Source organism: Dipodomys merriami, unplaced genomic scaffold, assembly GCF_024711535.1.
Source record: "Dipodomys merriami isolate MVZ:Mamm:240054 unplaced genomic scaffold, mDipMer1.0.p SCAF_46, whole genome shotgun sequence".
NCBI lineage: Eukaryota > Metazoa > Chordata > Mammalia > Rodentia > Heteromyidae > Dipodomys > Dipodomys merriami.
The window spans coordinates 12,347,682-12,368,169 of record NW_027206024.1 but is presented as its reverse complement, the minus strand read 5'-3'; positions in this window follow the sequence as shown (position 1 = coordinate 12,368,169).

Genomic DNA, 20,488 nt, shown 5'->3' with positions numbered 1-20,488 from the left:
GCAGGAGTCACATCTTGCCCGTAAAAACAAACACATTTTCAAAGTTAAAGGCGGGAACAAAAGCTACGAAGCAAACGGCCCCATAAACAGGCGGGAGTTGCAATCCTAATATCGGATAAAATAGACTTCAAATTAAAATTCGTGAGAAGAGATAAAGAAGGTCGCTACATACTAATTAAAGGATCTCTCCTTCAGGAGGATATTACAATTCTAAATATCTATTCGCCAAACAATGGAGCACCAAAATTTATCAAAGAAACACTAATGTCCTTCGAATCCCATATAAATCCAAAGACATTAATTGTTGGGGATTTTAACACACCACTCTCCCCAATAGATAGATCAACTCGGCAAAAACTCAACAGAGAAACCGCAGATCTAAACAGCTGCCTAGATCAACTAGACTTAACAGACATTTACCGAACATTTCACCCAGCAGCATCAGAATACACGTTTTTCTCAGCAGCACAAGGAACGTTTTGTAAAATAGACCACATTTTAGGCCACAAAGCAAACTTGTCTAAATTCAGAAACATTGAAGTTATACCTTGCATTCTCTCTGACCACAAGGGAATAAAATTATAACTCAACAACAAAAGCCACCAAAGAAAGTCCGGTATCCATGGAGGCTAAACAACACACTGCTGAACCAAGAGTGGGTCATGGAAGAGATTAGAAAGGAAATTCAAATGTTCATGCTATTCAACAAAAATGAACACACATCTTACCAGCTCCTCTGGGACACAGCAAAGGCCGTACTCAGAGGCAAGTTTATAGCTCTGAGCACCTACATCAACAAATTGGAGAGATCTGAAACTAGCAATTTAATGACACATCTAAACCTCCTTGAAAAAGATCAGCAAGATGAACCCCAATCCAGTAGACGGAAAGAAATAATCAAAATTAAATCAGAATTAAATGAATTAGAATCCAAAAAAACTATAGAAAGAAACAACAAAACAAAGAATTGGTTCTTCCAAAAACTTAACAAAATTGACAGACCCTTAGCAAATCTTATCAAAAAAAGAAGAGAACACACCCAAATTAATAAACTCAGAGATGAGAATGGAAACATCACCACAGAAACAACCAAGATTCAGAACATTATAAGGGAATACTTCTCAAAACTTTACGCTAATAAGTTTGAGAACTTGAAAGAAATGGACCTCTTCCTAGCAAATATTGACATGCCAAAACTAAACCAAGACGAGTTAAACTATCTTAACAGGCCCATATCAAGCACTGAAATAGAAACAGCAATAAGAGACCTCCCAGCTAGGAAAAGTCCAGGACCAGATGGTTTTACAGCGGAATTTTACATGGCCTTCAAAGCAGAGCTCACACCAATACTCCTCCAACTCTTCAATGAAATTGAAAGAGAAACTCACTACCCAACACATTCTATGAAGGCATCATAACCTTCATCCCAAAATCAGGCAGGGACTCATCAAAGAAAGAGAACTATAGACCCATTTCTTTGATGAACATTGATGCAAAACTTCTCAACAAAATTTTGGCCAATCGACTTCAACAATTCATCCAAAAAATCATACACCACGATCAAACAGGATTCATTTCAGGGATGCAAAGCTGGTTCAATATACGCAAATCAATTAATATTATTCATCACATCAACAGGAGCAAGAATAAGAACCACATGGTTATCTCAATAGATGCAGAAAAAGCATTCGACAAGATCCAACACCCCTTCATGATGCAGGTTTTGGAAAAATTAGGAATCCATGGAACATTCTTCAATACAATAAAGGCTGTCTATGACAAACCTACAGCCAGCATTATACTCAATGGTGAAAAACTAAAGCCGTTTCCTCTTAACTCAGGAAGAAGACACGGATGCCCACTCTCTCCACTTCTCTTCAATCTAGTATTAGAATGCCTAGCTACAGCAATAAGACAAGATGCAGACATAAAGGGGATCCAAATAGGGAAAGAAAAAATAAAACTCTCCCTCTTTGCAGATGACATGATCTTGTACTTAAAGAATCCCATAGACTCCACTGCCAAATTACTCAAGCTGATTCAAAACTTTGGCAAAGTAGCAGGTTATAAAATTAACACACCAAAATCAATGGCTTTTCTATATGCCAACAATGAGAAAAGTGTGGCTGAAATTAGGAAAGCAACTCCATTTGTAATAGACCCACAAAAAATAAAATACCTATTAATTAACTTAACTAAAGAAGTGAAGGACCTCTATGATGAAAACTTTAAAATCTTGAAAATGGAAATCAACACAGAATTTAAAAAAATGGCAAAGCCTCCCTTGCTTCTGGATTGGAAAGATTAACATCGTGAAAATGGCAATACTTCCCAAGGCTATCTACAAATTCAACGCAATACCTATCAAATTTCCAACCTCATTCTTCAAGGAAATAGAAGAGGCAATCCAAAAATTCATATGGAATAATAAAAGACCCCGAATATCAAAAACGCTCCTCAATGGAAAGAACACTGCTGGAGGAATATCAATACCAAATTTCAAACTCTAGTATAAAGCCATAGTAATCAAAACAGCTTGGTATTTGCATAAGAACAGACCTCAGGATCAATGGAATACAATTGAAATGAACCTACACACCTACAGCCATCTAATCTTCGATAAGGGAGCTAAAACAATAGAATGGAACAAAGACAGCCTCTTCAGTAAATGGTGCTGGCAAAATTGGTTAACCACATGTAGAAAACTAAAGCTAGACCCTTATATATCACCCTGCACCAGAATCAACTCCAAATGGATCAAAGACCTTGAACTCAAAGCAGACACTCTGAAAACATTACAGGATGGAATAGGAGAAACCCTAGGTCTCCTTGGCTCAGGCCGAAATTTTTTGAATAGAGACCCGGAAACACAACAAATCAAAGAAAGGTTGGACAAATGGGATTGCATAAATTTGCAGAGCTTCTGCATGGCAAAGGACATTGCTAGAAAGATCAATAGAAAGCCCACGGATTGGGAGAATATCTTTACTAGCCATACAACGGACAAGGGTCTCATATCTAAAATATACTTGGAACTCAAAAAATTAAACCCCCCAACAACAAATCCTCAAAGAAACAACTGCCCAATAAATAAGTGGGCAAAAGACTTAAAAAGAAACTTCTCTGAAGAAGAAAGAAGTATGGCCTATAGACACATGAAGAAATGTTCAACATCCCTAGCCATAAAAGAAATGCAAATCAAAACAACCTTGTGATATCACCTCACCCAAATTAGAACGGCAAAAATCAAGAACTCTAACAACAACAGATGCTGGAGGGGATGTGGACAGAAAGGAACCTTACTTCATTGTTGGTGGGAATGTAAACTTGTTCAACCACTTTGGAAAGCAGGATGGAGTTTTCTCAAAAGACTTCACATGGAACTCCCCTATGACCCAGCAATCCAACTTTTGGGCATTTACCCAAATGTTTACAAACAAGACCACACTAAAGCTACCAGCACAACAATGTTTATTGCAGCATTATTTACCATAGCTAAGATATGGAACCAACCCAGATGCCCCTCAGTAGATGAATGGATTAAGAAAATGTGGTATGTATACACAATGGAATTCTATACCTCCATAAGAAATAATGGCATTGCCCCATTTGTTAGGAAATGGAAAAACTTGGAAAAATTATATTAAGTGAAGTCAGCCAGGCCCAAAGAAACATAGGTCCCATGGTTTCCCTTATTTGCAGTATCTAGTATATGCATGAGTCAAGCGGAAAAGGTCAGATAATGTGATGTCAGGAAAATGAACCCTTAGATATGTATTTTAATGTTTTTTTTTCTTTCATGCATGTGTTTCTAAAGCATTTATAAGATTATCTCTTTGTTGCTTTGTATGTCCCTCCCCCACATTATAACCCCTGCTTTCACTATATTTGATGTCAATATAACTTGAGGAGGATATGGGGAAAAATGAGTTGTTTAAGGATACAGGTGGACCTGTTGCAACAATGAGAAGTACAAGTTGTCATGTCCAAAACGAGCTTTACAACGTCGGTGCAGGGGGGGGAAGGGGGGAAGGAGAAAGATTGGGATTGGGGGGGAGGGGGGAGGCTGGGAAGGGACGTGAAGGGTAAACAAAAGGAGGAGGCTGCAATGCTTGGTAAGAAATGTACGCATTATCCTGCCCATGTAATTGTAACCCCTCTGTACTGTATGTTCACAAATAAAATAAAATGAAAAAATATTCCCTACTTGAGAACAAGGTAAATATATTATAAGAAGATGAGGCACAGATCCTACAAGCAGGTGTATTGATGGAGCCTGCCGGCAATCAAAGGGATTCCTGATTTAGGGGGCGAGGATGGGAAAAAAAGACACAAGACAAAGGATGGGGTTGGGTGGTCTGCAGCTCAAGACTGCAGCACCGTTTATTTTTAACTTTCCCTAATATATACTGTTAGAAGTCAAGAAGCAGCATAAGGTTACTATAGTCCGGAGAAACCAGGAAAATTTCTGTAAAACAGAGTGCAGTAAAAAACAAGATAATGTCAACTGGTTGAAAGTAAAACAAACTCTGCAGACATAGCAAAGCAATCCCAGGGATCTGGTGTTTTGCAAGTATGTCAGTTCCTTGTACATGCCTTCATTTGAACACAGGGGTCAAGATGACATTTGAGCTGTACTTTCAGCTCCCAACCATGTATAACATAGCAGAACTCATCAGATATTTCATAATCTTAACTCTCAATATCAATGGACTAACTTTCCAATTAAAAGACAGATTAGATAGAATGAAAGAAGAGGCATCTATCTGGTATCTACAATAGACACATTTCATTGACCAAAACAAACACATACTCCAACTGAAGGTCTGGAAGGAAAATTTTCACACAGATGTACATCATAAACATGCCACAGTAGAATCACTACCATAAGATAAAATAGAATTCAAATTATAATTAGTAGGAAGAGATATTACATATTAGTAAAGGCAATTCTCCATTAGGAGGATATAACAAGTCTAAATATCAATGCCCCGACTCCTGGAGCACCCCACTTCATCAACCAAATACTACTTAACATAAACTCACATCTCAACACTTCATTGTGATCCATGGATCACATCCAGGAAAACCTCAACCAAGAAACTGTAGATCTAAATAAATACATTGACCACCAATTCCTAACAGACAGCTAAAGAATATACATTCAGTGTCAGAATATACATTCTTCACAGCAACTCATGGAAGACTCTTCAAAATAGAATATATCCTATGTCACACAGAAATTCTGTCCAAATTGAAAGAAAAATAAATTGACATCCCATATCCTGTCCGACCACAACAGAATAAATTTAGAATCAAAAAACTAAAGCAAAAAATAATTCTCAAACCCATGAAGACTGAACAATACGTTGATGAATGACCAGTGGGACACTGAAGAGATTAGAATGGAAATCTGAAAGTTTCTGGAATTTAACAAAAATGAACACACAAAATACCAGCACCTCTGGGACATGGTAAATGCAGTATTTAGAGAAAAATTTATAGCTCTGAGTGCCTACATCAAGCAATTAGGGAAATCTCAAACCAATATTTTAATTATGTACCTCAAGCTTCTTGAAAAGAGGACAAGCTCAAAGCAGTGTACAGAAAGAAATAAAAATAATAAATTGGAAATAACTAAATACTAAAAAACATATAATCAACAAAAGAGTTGGTTCCTTGAATAAACAGACTTGACAAACTCTTACCAAATCAGACTAAGTAGAGAAATTATATAGATAGAAAGATAATTAGAAAGCCCACAGATTGGGAGAAGATCTTTATTTGCTATGCAACAGGCAATGGCATCTAATCTCAAATATACGTAGAGGACCAAAAATTAACACCACAAAAAAATATCCTCAAAGAAACAACAACCCTAATAGTAAGTTTGTTATAGATTTGAAGAGAGACCTCACTGAAGAAGAAAAATGAATGGCCAATAGACAAATCAAAGCAACATTGAGATTCCACCTCATCCCAGTTAGAATGACCATTATGAAGAAAATTAATTAAAACAGATGTTGGGCTGGTGGGGATGTGGCCAAAAATGAACATTACTACACTATTGGGGGAAATGTAAACTTATTCAATTACTCTGTAAAGAAGTATAGACATTCCTCCAAAGTGCTCCTCTATGACCCAGCAATTCCACTCTGGGCATTTACCCAAATGACCACAAATAAGCCAACTAAAACTACCATCACCACTATGTCCATTGTAGCATTATTTACAATAGGGAAGATATGGAACCAACCCCAATGCCCCTCAGTAGATGAATGGATCAAGAAAATGTCATGTATATTCTCAACAAAATTCTATGCTTCTGTCACAAATAATGACATTGACCCATTTGTAAGGAAATGGAAAGACTTTGTAAACACAATAAGTCAAACAAGCCAGACCCAAGGAATCATAGGCTACATGTTTTCACTCATTTGGAAAAACTAGAATATGTCTAGGATATTCTTAGAAAAGATCACAATAGCTCAATAGCTATATGCATATCACCATATAAAATGATGCTTATCGAAATGAACTCCAAGAAATGGTTACAAGATGATTTATAGTGAGCTGTTTTTAGTTATTTTTATTTACTTTCTCCCCTTTGGTTTATTCCCTGTCGTCACCATTTTTGATTTCTGTACCTTTTGTCTTACACATAAATTAATCTGATTTGGGGAAGGGAAGAGAAATCACAGAAATGGTGTGGCAAAGATTAACCAAAGCAACAGTAATATACAGTAGACACTATGTTAGAAATGAATTTTACAAATTTGGGGGAGTGGGATGTCAAGATTGGAGAAAGCAGGAGAAAATGAGAAAGGTGTAACACAGTTCTAAAAGAAATGTAGTCATTACTTATGTAACTGTAACCCACCTCTGTAAATCAACTTCATAATAAAAAAAAACAATAAAAGAACTCACCCAAATATATAAAATTGGAGACAAAAAAATGAGACATCACAACAGAAATAAGGACAACTTAGAATGTTCAAAGGGAGCACTTTGAAAACCTTATGCGAATCACTTGGAGTATCCTGGAGAAATTGATGATTTCCTATACTCGAACTGAACAAAGAAGTGATGCATAAGAAGTAATGAAAATGAAATGTCAATAAACAATTCCCATACCAGAAAAATATAGGACTCAATGGATTTACCCTGAAATTAAGGCCTGCAAAGAACTTACAATACTCAGATCAAACTCTTCAATGGAATAGAAAGGGAAAGGGAATTATCAAACACATTCTTTGAAGCTAGAATTAAACTATTCCGCAAAGGGTAGGAAGGGGAAACAAAGGAGGAAGCAACAATGCTTGATAAGAAATGTACTCATTATCTTGCCGATGTAATTGTAACTGCTCTATATGATATTTGCATAATGTAAAAAATGCAAAAAAATCTATTCCCCAAATCATATAGTGACTCATGAAAGAGTTCTATAACCCCAACTCTTTGATAAGCATTGATGCAGAATTTCTAAGTAAAATTCTTACCAACCAATTTCAACAACTAACAAAAAAATATGCTATGATGAAACAGGATTGATCCTAGTATACAATTAGATTCAATTTACTTGTCAATAAAAATAATACAAACCATCAGCAGAAGCAGGGACAAGAAACACATGATTGTCGATATAGATGAAGAAATAGCTTTTAGCAAGTTCCAATACCCCTTTATGTATTAAAAGTTCTGAGAAGCTAGGAATGCATGGAACTTTCCTCAATATAATAAAGAGTGTGTATATGACAAAGAGATATTTAGCATGTACCTAACGGTGGAAGCATGAAATCATTAAAATTAGGAATGAGCCAAGGATGTCATACTCTCTACTACTCTTCAATATAGTAGTGGACTTTCTAGCAAGAGCAATAGACAAGAGAAAAACATAAAGGGGACCCACATAGGGAAGAAGTAAATCTATCCCTTTTTGTAGATGAAATGATCCTGTATTTAAAGGACCCTATAACTTACTCTCTCAAGTTAGTAAAGGTGATTCCAATCTTCAGCAATATAGCAGGGTATAAAACCCACAAGAATCAGTAGGTTTTCTGTGTTGCAAACAATGGGAAGATCCATGCTGAAATCCAAGAAACAACCTCATATGTATTATTTCAAAATCATAATCATATTAAACAAAACAAAATAGCATCAACAAAACTAGGAATTAATTAAACTAAAAATGTGAATGACCTCTGCTGTTAAAACTTTAAAAATCTAAAAAGGGAAATTGGAGGAGATTCAAGGAAATGGAAAGCCTTTCAATGCTCCTAGATGGAAGAATTAACATTGTGAAAACTGTAATACAGCCCCCAAACAATTGACAAAGCAATATCCATGAAAATCTCAACAATATTCTTCAATTCAGTAGAGAAAGCAATCCAAATTCAATATGGAATTGAAAAATTACAGATGAAACAGAAGGCTCAGAAATGAACTCATGGGCCTATAGTCATCTTTCTCACACACACACACACACACACACACACACACACACACACACACACACACACACACACACACACACACACACACACACACACACACACACACACACACACACAATGGAATTCCGTAGAATTCACCCATCAGAAAGGATTATTTTTCACCAGTCTTGAGGAAAATGAACGGCTTGGGAAAATTATATTAAGAGAAAGGAAGGCAAACTCATAGAAATTTAAGTTTCATGGATTCATTCATTTCTGGTAGCTAGAAGGTGCCTACAAATCTTCAAGTAAACAAGACAGATTGTACCTCACCCCAGATAGAATGGCCATTATCAAGAAAACTAACAATAGCAATTACTGGTGTAGATGTAGCCAATAGGGACCTTTATTATGCTGTTGGTGGGAAATTAAACTTGTTCAACCACTCTGGAATGCATTATGGAGATTCGTCAAAAGACTAAGCATAGATCTCCCTTATGCCCAAGTAATTCCCCTCATGGGCAGTAATCCAATAAATAATAAAAAGGCTCACACTAAAGCTATAGCATAACCATGTTCAGGGCTCAGGTCCCGAGTTCAAGGACTGGAAAAAAGGTTACCACTGCTAGTATTTGTTTCCACAAATATGAATCTTTTGACATAAGATACCAAATCATTCTATTTGCAGTAGCTAGGATAGGACTTAAATGAATGGGTGATAAAATGGCTTCTTTGTCGAATGTTAGGAAAAAATGTAGGCAGTCCAAGAAAAGAGGGATTTTGTTTTTGTTGTTGTTGGTCAAGGTGCTTGAAGTCTGGGATTAGGCACTGTCCCTGAGCTCTTCAACTCAAGGTGAGTGTTCTACCACTTGAGCCATAGGGGCACTTCTGGTTTTCTGGTTGTTAAATGGAGATAAGAGTCTCAGGGATTTTCCTGCCCAGGCTGGATTTGAACAGCAGTCCTCAGATCTCACCTTCCTAAGTAGCTTGGATTACAGCTGTCAGCCACTGGCACCAGGCTAAAAATTGTTTTTTGTTTTGTTTTTTTTTTTATAAAAGTAGAAAATCCACCTCCTCATTTGGGTCTAAAGCCCAGATATCACTATTAGAACACTTCACACTCAACTCATTTCATCACACATTTGTAAATTTTCTCTTTTCTTTCATGTGTGCATACTGCAGTCAATATCAACTCAGCTGTGAGTCTAGACCAATTGTATGGTAACTGCTAGTACCTAAATGAACAGCTGTTACATCAAAACAAATGAAACCCTCAATTGGAATAATTATTTTTCTCTTTTTATTACAAGTCATTATTTCCTAATGTGATATTGGACCTCCTAACAGAGTAATAACATTTTCTTTGTCTTCAGCAATTGGTCTTCTCCCACATGTGACCAAAGATTTAAGAATTCAAAGATTACCATGATAATTCATTAGCCTGTCCTCTAAGAAAATGTCTGGAAAATTTCTGGAATTTTGTCTGCTGTCTTATTCTTACATGCATGGGCTTTCTATGATTTATTTGTTCTACAAGTAATTCTACTTTCCAAACTTTGACCAATTTTAATCTGTCTGATTAGTCATTCTGACCCTCTCTTTAGAGTTTTATTTCAGTCTGACTCATAAAAAATATAATAGTTATCAGCTAAATGACTCTCAGCTTCTGTTTTCTGCTTGTCTTCATGTAGGATGTGAGAGTAGCCCTGACTGGCTGTGCTTTCTGGAGTTTTTTTTGTTTGTTTTGTTTTGTTTTTTAGAGGTCTAGCATTACTATTCAAGGTAGTAGCTTCTCTGGGCCCCAGTAATCCCCTGGCCTAGCGTCAATGGGTTTTTCCCCTAAAGATACAAACAATACCTGACTAAATTCCTGCTTTAGTTGTTTCAAAATGAGGCAATCTGTCATCATTGCAAAGCCATGAATAGTCCTCTGTAACCACTTACAAAAATGGTCTATCAAGATGGCTTTTCAAGGTCGACTGTGAAAAATGTTCATTTCCAAGTCACCACCCTAAAACAGATCACATTCCTGAAAACTGACTTTTAGAAGGAATGATCCCCTTCCTTCCTTCTCTTATGATAGATCAAACTATAATATTCTTCTGTTGTGGTCAGCCTGGAGTGCATTTTCCCACGAATATTCTGTAGTGTAACAGAGGACCAACTATCAAAATAAAGGGGGAAATACCTGTCTACAGACTTGATCTGTCTTGCTTATATCTTTTCTTACTTTCATTACTTCAAAAACACGGATAATTTATACTTGGGATAAGACAGATTTATCTTGCTTGTATCTGTTGTTATTTTCATTACTGCAAACATATGGATAATATGTATTTGGGATTAGACAAGTGCTAAAGGATTAATGAAATAAACATTCAGTTTACTTTCATATATCCGATATAATACACTTAACCTTTTATGGAAAATTTAATCAAACCATAGAAACAATGTCAGAAAGAGAAAATAAACCTCAATATGTATAATCGGGCACACATACACCATAATCTACTCAAGAATTCAGCCTTTCCATAAAAATTTATTTGGCACAAAATTATAAAATTTTAATTAATTAATATGACTTTTAATTATCATCTGAAATACTCCTCCTATATATAATTGTATATAATTATATGGACGTCACCTAGACAGGAATTTAACATGCATGTAGTAATCAAATTTCCACAATTTAAGCTAGACGAGAGGAGTTATACCCTCGTGTACTGCCAGGAGGATGTGTAGTGTGAATTTTACCACAGTGCTGAGCCCTTCCACCTAGCACCAAGAGTCGTGAGCAATCATTTATTCTTTGATGTTAAGATTAGTGTTAAGTGCATAATACACTTTGAATTATTGCATTAATTCATAGAAATGAAATGATGATTAACTATTGAAATAATGATATAGTATTTGTTTAAGTTCTAATGATTCTTAATTTTACAATTAATGAAATACATTATTAAAATTAGTTTCACTTTCTCTTTTCAATTGCTACTAAAATTAAAATTTTATATTAAACATTCAGTATTAAGAAATCAGTAATAAGGACCTATTATTTAAATGATATTCTATTAAGCTGTGATTTGAATTATAATTCTAACTAATTGTGATGTAAAAAACATTTAATAGAATTATGGGTAATATTTTTTAAACTTACCAGCTTGTTATTTGTTTCCTAATTGTGTAATTTGTTATTTTTGGTCCAAATTATTTCTTCACCATAATTGTTTAATTTTCTATTTTATCTCTATTGGTTTACTGATTGTGCAATTTGTTTTCCCCTTTTTAGTGACTGACAGGAGGCAGAAAATCTGTATGCTAGTTTCTACTACCTATGTTAAAGTAAAATTACTGCTTTCCACAGCTGTTCTAGTTTTCTCGTATAGTACACTATTTTCCCCATTCCCATATTCCCATATCCTGTATTGCTGCTCTCATGTATTTTATTTTACCTTTTATTTAAATTTTATTGTCAAGGTAATGTACAGAAGGGTTATAGTTACATAAGTAAGGTAGTGAATTCATTTCTTTTCTAACTTGTTACTCCTTCCCCTATTTTCTCCCTCTTCCTTCCCAGCACCCCAAGATTATTTCCAACATATTGGTTGTGAGTGTCCTTTGTCTCACCATTTTGTCTTTTTCCTTTCCCTTCCATAGTTCAGATCAACATATTTACAGTAATCAGGGTATAAAAATCAAGTACAGTGACTACAGGGGGAAAACCATAGGTGGGGAAAACACAAAAGATAAAAAGAAACCACGTAGTACATTAAAAACAACAACAACAAAATATATGTCTTGGAGTTCATTTCACTTGGAATCACCTTACACGGTCATATGTACACAGCTATTGAGCTATTCTGCTCATCTACCAAGATTATCCTTGATGTACACAATAATGTTTTCCTATTGCCCAGTAATCCCACTTCTGGACATTTGCCCTAGTGACCACAAACAAGGCCACACTAAAGCAACCAGCACAATTATGTTTATCACAGTATATTTCCCATAGCTAAGATATGGAATCAACCCAGTTGCCCCTAGTAGGTGAATGGATCAAGAAAATGTCACACACACACATATCAGAAAGAATGACACCATCTCATTTGTAATGAAATGGAAGATCTTGGAAAAAATCATATCAATTGAAGCAAGCCAGACTTAAAGAAACATAGGTCCCATGGTTTCCCTTATTTGTAATAATTAGGTTATATCAAGGAAAATCTCATGTATTTTAATTTGACATTTTGTTCTATGTTGAGCAATTATTATTGTTGATTGTTTGTTATTATTTCTGTACACAGGCAGGTATATTTAAAGAATTATGTTCATTTCATCCATTACGGAAGGAAGAACAACTAAAAGAGCTACTCCTACTAGGAAGAACATCTCCTACTAATTTAACTTCATTCTTATGTAAGGACAGACTTGTCCCCTTTAACATCATGTTGTACATTACAACTCTATTCTTGGCCATCCTGCATATCTACTATTTACTACATTGTGACTTAAATTGCCTAGTAATTCCAGTTTGCTTTACTTTTAAAACAAATTCTCTTAAAGTTTGAGGTTGGTGTGTGTGTGTGTGTGTGTGTGTGTGTGTGGTATTACAAAGATCAAAAGACAACATTTTTCTTCATTTAGAATACATCTTTCTGATCATTGTAAGTTGTGGCTAATGGGAGAAGTTTCTTGCTATTTTAAGGATGAAACAGAAAAACACATTTGTGCATGTACCACAGTTGCTTTGTTAGTCTGTAGTTGAACACTAAACTTCAAGCTATTTCTTGGCCATTGTTATGAATAATGTGAATAACAATGAACTACAAATATATTTCTGAGTTACCCAGAGAGAAATAATCACATGATTGGTGGGTCAGATGACTTTTCAACTTTGCATTTCTTTAGAAAACTGTGTACTACTTTCTACAATGAGAATACTAACCGGCATTTTGACCAAGGGTGTAGAAAATTTCCTTTTCTCCATACTCTCACCAACATTATCACCTTGAGTTTTTTTAAAGGACAGGTTTTTACTATGTGCAGTACCCCAGACTGGCCTTAGTCTCAAATACTCTTACTCCAACCTCTTAAATGCTTGGAATTACAAGCCTTTATCACCACATCTGTTTCCTTTGATTTTTTGATGAGTTATAATAGTTGTAAAGTAGTATCATTATAATTTTGAATTGCATTTCTCTAAAGACTTCTGTTCACAACGCATTAAGCCAGCATAGAAGTGGTATTAAACACAACTTTGTAAACCCACTGGCGATTTTCAGGGCTTTTTGGAAAGCGTGTCTATTCAGAACTTTTGTCCATTTTTAATCAAGGTTATTGTTAGTCTCCTCTTTAATATCTATTGAAAATCAATAATTAATTCAATGTAGTAGAAAGGAAAAAATTAAGCAAATCTAATAATTTTCAATTTTCAATAACATATTGTTTAAATCATTTTCTGTCTATGCTTGAGACTATATAACTCAATTTAGTTAGACCTTTTACAAGACTAAATGTATTTTATTTATTTTACGTTGATTGCTCTTTCTAAAGCCTGCATGTCTAATTTTCCTTGGTTTCTTTCAGTCTTATGTACTTCAAATTTCTAAATGAAGAATAAATGGATGCAAACAAAAAATACGGTTCCTCTCGTCTGATCATGCCGCTACAAGAGTAAGGGAAGAGTTTGTTCATCCTTCTAAGGACCTATGATAGGGTGTCAAAAAGAGAATTCATGCTTCGAGGCATTTCTTATCTTTGCAATGTAACTTAAATGATGTAAAACACAATATACTGCTCAGATACATTTTCACTTTATCAGTTTTGTGCATTTTCATATGGACTTCACCTAAGTCTACAACATTCATTCATTATTCTGTCCCTGATATTTTTACACTATCAAAACATAAGATAACCTGTTTGTTTTACAGCATGAGAACTTACCCAGCTCGCTTCCTTGGAAGCAGAGCATAATCAATAGATAACATTATTTCTGGTTGCTCACTACATGTAATGGTTTCTGTAACACATATCACATTCTATTTAGTATTTAAAAAAACTGCTGTCTAAACTCAAAGCTCATTCATAGAAGTTTATGATAAGTATTTCACAAGTGTTATGTATCTTAATTCTTAAGATAAAATTTGCTATAATGGTAATGTAATTATCATTTTACTGTTGGGAAAAATTGTAACTAAAGGCACTAAGTTCATGGCCCAAACACATAGTGAAGAAGGAAATGAGTCAAAGTTTCCAAAACTCTTTCGCCAATACAAAAAGGTAGGTAAAATCTCTCCGTTCTCTTACACTCTCAATTCAATATTCATATTGTCCAAGAAATAATAGCATAGCAATTATTGCCCATGGTAATTGTTTTCTGTCACAGTTTGTCTTCAACGCAGGCTGTGTTGGTGACATTGGGTTATCATGCACAGAGCTGAGCTTATAATGTGAGGTCCAAAGAGAGCCAAATTTCTTCTGTCCCACAGTTCCAGTTTCCTTTTTAAAAGGACTAAAACTTTAAGCATCATCACTTACTGTCTTTTAAGAATCCAAAAACAAAATAAATTTACATATAATCACTCCATAATGCTTTATAAGTAAGAGATGATAAAACAGGCACCGATGAAGTAAATTTTCTTCTACTTTTAAAATTACTCTGAAAGCCTTGTGCTGGTTGGTCACACCGGTAACTGTTTGGAAGGTCATAAAACTTTTCCATAAAGTTATTAAGACATATGGTAGCAGAAATGTACAATAAGTAAGTTCATTTCAGAGTTTGTAGAAACTTTACTGAGAAGTTGGAAGGTCTGTGTAAAGAAGCAGAATGAAGAGTTAAGACTTTGTTAACTATACAGTTTCGGTTAAAACTTTAGGGCTTCATTACTTTATATGTTAGCAACGAACAAATAATGATATAAACCATATACAAATAAAGAGATGAGCCATAAATTGTAATCTTAGTTGGAATCTTTAAAGACTACTCATAGCCAATAAAAGTCCTGTTGAACATTATAATATTAGCCACTTTTTAAAGTACAGGGATATGAGACAATAGTAAAATAAAAAGCCAGGTGCTGATGCCTCATGCTTATAATCCTAGCTACTCAGGAGGCTGAGATCTGAGGATCACAGTTCAAAGCGAAAACCAGAAGTGGCACTGTGGCTCAAGCGGAAGAGCACTCACCTTGAGCTGAAGAATTGAAGGACAGCGCCCAAGTCCAGAGTTCAAGCCCCATGAGCGACAAAAAACAAATGTAAAATTTAATATGTGGTACACATTAAATTCTGAAAACACTGGTAATTGTTTTGGTTTTAATTTTACTAATCATTAATGTTTATTATTGGTAGTCTTTGTTTGTAGCATTGTTTTACTTGTTGTAATATAATACAACATTTTGTAAATCATCATTAGGAAGTACTTTGAGAATGTTACTGGGAAGGCCAAACCATTTTTTATAGGTGCTTATGAATTTACAATGAGCAAAATTAAGAACAAAATATTGATTAAAAATTTTCTCAAGTAGACTCTGAATCTGGAGTGTTGATATGTGTCCACAGCTAAAATCTTAGACCTATGCTGATGCAGCAGTATTACAGAGTTGCCACAAAAGGGAGAGACTGTGTTTAGTATTTTTTATTTGATTTTGTGGTAATGGAGCTTGAACTCTGGGTCCTAGGTGCTGTCCCTTAGGTCAAGTTTAGTGCTAACACTTGAGCCACAACACCACTTCCATCTTTTTCTGCTTATATAGTGCTGAGAAATGAAACCTAGGCCCTCAAGCATGCAAGGCAAGCACTCTACCACTAATCCACCTTCCCAGCACCTGCGAGACTGTGTTATAAAAAATCACAACAACATTTGCTTTCTGCTTTGGATTATATAATGAAATATATGAATATCTTTTTATGTCTTTGTGAATTGTCATACTTCTGAATTTATACTAACTTCAGCCACTTTATCCTTTTCAAAGTTATGAAATATGTCTGAGAGTTTGATTCTGTGAAGAGTGTTTTTGCATTTATAATTTCTTCGGAGTCATTTTTATTTTTTATCAAAATCACTTTATATTTTGTGTTGATGGTTTATCATACATCAAATACCTTCAAATATATATGTAGAGTCTAGTATATGTCTGAGCTAAGCATAAACAGTCACAATAGTTGATATTAGGCTAAATGGACCCCAACGTAATGATTCAAATGTTTTTTTTTCTTTCTTGAGATTGTAACACATTTTTAAAATGATTTCTTTGTTGATTTGTAGGTCCCTCCCCCATGGTATAACCACTGCTTTCACTGTATTTGATATTGGTATAATTTGTGGAGGGGAAGGGCAAAAACAAACCATTTAAATAGGGATACAGTTGGACCCGTTGCAACAATGAGATGTACAAGTCGTTATGTGGGAAAAAAAACTTTACGACTTTGGCTGGGTTGGGGGGAGGGTGTGGGGGAGAATAGGATAGGAAGGGGAAACAAAGGAGGAGGCAACAATGCTTGATAAGAAATGTACTCATTACTTTGCCCATGTAATTGTAACTCCTCTGTACGATATTTTCACAATTAAAAAAAAAAAAACAACACACCAAAAGCAGACCAGACACTCCACCCAGTGACTGCTTATGAACACAGGGGAGAAACAGGATCTTCCCATCCACCCCCCAAGAAAAAAAATGAATGTTTAAGGTCTGAACAGGGACACCTCTCTCCCTCTTGGCTAAGTTTCTGACCAGCATCTGTTACCTAAGTAACTAGTATTCCTGGAAGCAGTCACCTTCCCCTCACGCTAGGTCACATCCTGGGCCACCTCTAGTCACATGCCTCCCATCTGACCTTAGGAGGGTCCCAGACCCTGAGGTCACATCCAGATCCAGTGTTGCCACACCTGTTCCAGATCCTGGCTTAGATAAATTCTCACCCAGCGGTGGGCATCCCCCCTTTCAGTTTCAGCTATGCTTCTCAATTATACATGGCAGGGGCAGAATTTCAGTAAATAAATTTCTTTTCCTTCCTGAATAGCATGTGGTGTTCTCTTCATTGGCTGCCTAAGGAAACCTACCTATTTAATATGCCTTACATATTGTTCTGTGACTCGGATGGGGATTTTAAGTTGTGAATGTTAGAATTTCCTAACTACCCCTTTTCTGTGAACAAACTTCCTAGAGATATCATGCGAGACTTTTCACCAATACCTTGCTGGCCTTCACATCCACACCCATACCACTTCTCTACTCTCGTGACTGAAAGTACTCTCTACAGTTTTCTGTTGGTCAATCTCTGTCCAGATGCAGCACCTTGCCAGAGAGGTCCTATGGCTTTTAGCAGAAAGGCCATTCACCTCTGAAATCAAGGACATTTGGTCAGGGACTTGGCCATTTCTCTCTAGAGAGTTCGGGGGGAAAGTTGGGACGCCAGTTCTGCCTGGTCAGCTCTCCTTCAATCACCAGACTGATTCTCCTACACATTTAATGGAGTGCTGGGAATCAAGCTGAGCTGTGAAACCCCTTTGAAATGCTTCCTGTGCTCTCTGGAAAGCCAGAGCGCCTAATTTTTATGCCGTTCACAGATGTAGACAATTTTTTTTTGCCACTGTAATAGTAAATGGTCAGAAGTCTGTTTACTCCCAGCCTCTCTTTGCTCTCTCTCTGCCAATCATGTCTAACTTTCCTTATTTCTCCCTTTCTCTTTTCTACAACATTTTTGCTTGTGCCTTGAAAAATGCAATATAGGCTGGGTCCCAGGAAACCCCCTCAAGGTTCCCTCTCAAAGGCTAGCCATTCTACGTTTGAAAATTGTCAGAGTTTCCATTTGTTTAGGTTGTCTTTGTGGTTTTTCAGAAATTCACAATCCTGAGTTCGTCATCTTGGCCACATGGTGGGTTAAGGATTTATTCTCATCTGACTCTTAACTTTCTACCAAGCTTACTACTACACCCACTTTTGCAGCCTCCCCCATGAGTCACAGTATTTGCGTCCTCCCCAGTTAGGTATACCCCAATTTGTGGCCTCTCCTGTGAGGCCATTCCCTCTTTTGCAGCCTCCCAAACAAGGTGCACCCTCCATTTGTGGTCCCCCCAGCAAGACCCTTCTGTTTGGCAGCCTCCGCCATGAGGCACCCCCTCTATTGCTACCTCCCCTGCAAGGTAATCCCTCCTTTGGGGCCTCCCGTGTGAGACCATTCTTGTGGCCTCTCCTGCAAGGCTTCCTCCCCTGCAGGACCCCTCCTCTTCCTTTGTACTATGGGTGGAACCTGAAGATCCATGTGTTATGGAAGCAATGCACCCTCACATTCAAAATCTTTAGCTCTCGGGTTGGGAAGGTGGCATACTGGTAGAGTGCTTGCCTTGCATGCATGAGACCCTGGGTTCAATTCCTTAGCACCACATAGCAAAAAGAAAAAAGCCAGAAGTGGTGTTGTCGCTCAAATGGTAGAGCACTAACCATGAGCAGAAGAGCTGAGGGACAGCACCCAGGCCCAGAGTTCAGGCCCCACGACCTGACCCCCCAAAATATCTTTAGCTCTCTCTAGTATTGACCATGTAGCAGATGCACTATCTTGGCATCTTGGGAGCTCAGCTGCTATTTTGCACCAACTCGATTTTGCCCTGACCTCAACTTGATTCTGTGTGTATATTCCTATGTGTCTATGTCTGTGTCTGTATAAACTTGTTATCTGGCATTGCAACCAAGTTATTTGGTTATTTAAATCATCTGAGATTCCTGAATTTTGTTCAGTTTGGTTTCTTAGTTCAGTGCTAGCCAGTCTATATGCAGTCCAGATCCAGTCCATCTCTTCCAACCTGGAAGACAGCCCTCACTCCTGTGTATACCATCCTACCTCCACTATGGTAAAAGTAGACTGGAGTCTTCCTTGGCTCCATCACATGCATCTGATTAGCTTGTGAAATTTTGCTTTTGATTTGTAAAAGCTAAGGCTTTTTCTGTAACTTTGGTTAACTTAAGCACTGGTTGGAGTACCATAAAGAAATCAATACTATATCTGTGCTAAAATTCTCATCACATTTAATGAGTTTTGTCTTTTCAGAATATTTGTTGGTCAATTCTTGATAAGAACCAGGTAAACTCTACTTGTTCTACTTGATCTCCTTGTTGCTTAAATTGAAAATAATAAAGGGCTTCAGTGGCAAAGATTGCAGTTCAAAGCCATCCCAGGCTGAAAAATCCCTAACACTCCATCTCCCAAGTAACTTGCATAGAGCCAGTCTAGAAGGAAGAATCAAGACCCTTATTTCTAACAAGCCAAACACTGGAAATGGTACTGTAACTCAATGTGGTAAAGCAATAGCCTTGAGCAGAAATTCTCAGGGACAGTGTCCAGGCCTTGAGTTCAAACCTCCTTGAATACCACCTAGGACAAACCATCATAGCAACAAGCACCTAGACTCAGTCAGTCTGGGGAACAAGGGACCACAGAAAGGAGTAAAAGGAAATGATGTCACATCAGCCACTTTGTACCTGCCCTTTAACCAGAGCCAGGAGGTCAATAGAAGTAAGAAGCCTGCCTGTCTAATGTCTGTACCTGTCTACCTTTCAATTGGACAGAAATTTATATTCTTGCCTGTGTTACCTGACTTCTCCTCTACCTAGTCGCCAGATGTCAGAAGTACCTAGGGACATTTCTACAAACATTTTCAGCCCCAAGCCCTTCCACTTGCCATTTATTTGCTCTTTAGTATTTCTTTAGCCCATCAATGCATGAGACTTCTCCAGACTTCACCCACGAACTCATGCCCACCAAGTGACAGCTGTTACCTGCTGTCTTCTCTCAAAGAGGAACACCTTTCAGCCTTTTACCCCTACTGTCGACGTCCCTTGCAAGCAGGAAATAGCCAGAGAGAATTTTCACCCATTTTCATAATTATCAAAATGCTGGCATGTAAGGTTTGAACAGGGACACCTCCCTTCCTCTTGGCTAAGTTTCCACCCAGTATCTGTTACCTATGTAACTGGCAGACCTGGAAGCTGTCACCTTCCCCTCCTGCTAGCTCATATCCTAGGCCAACTCTGGTCACATGCCTCCTATCAGACCTTAGG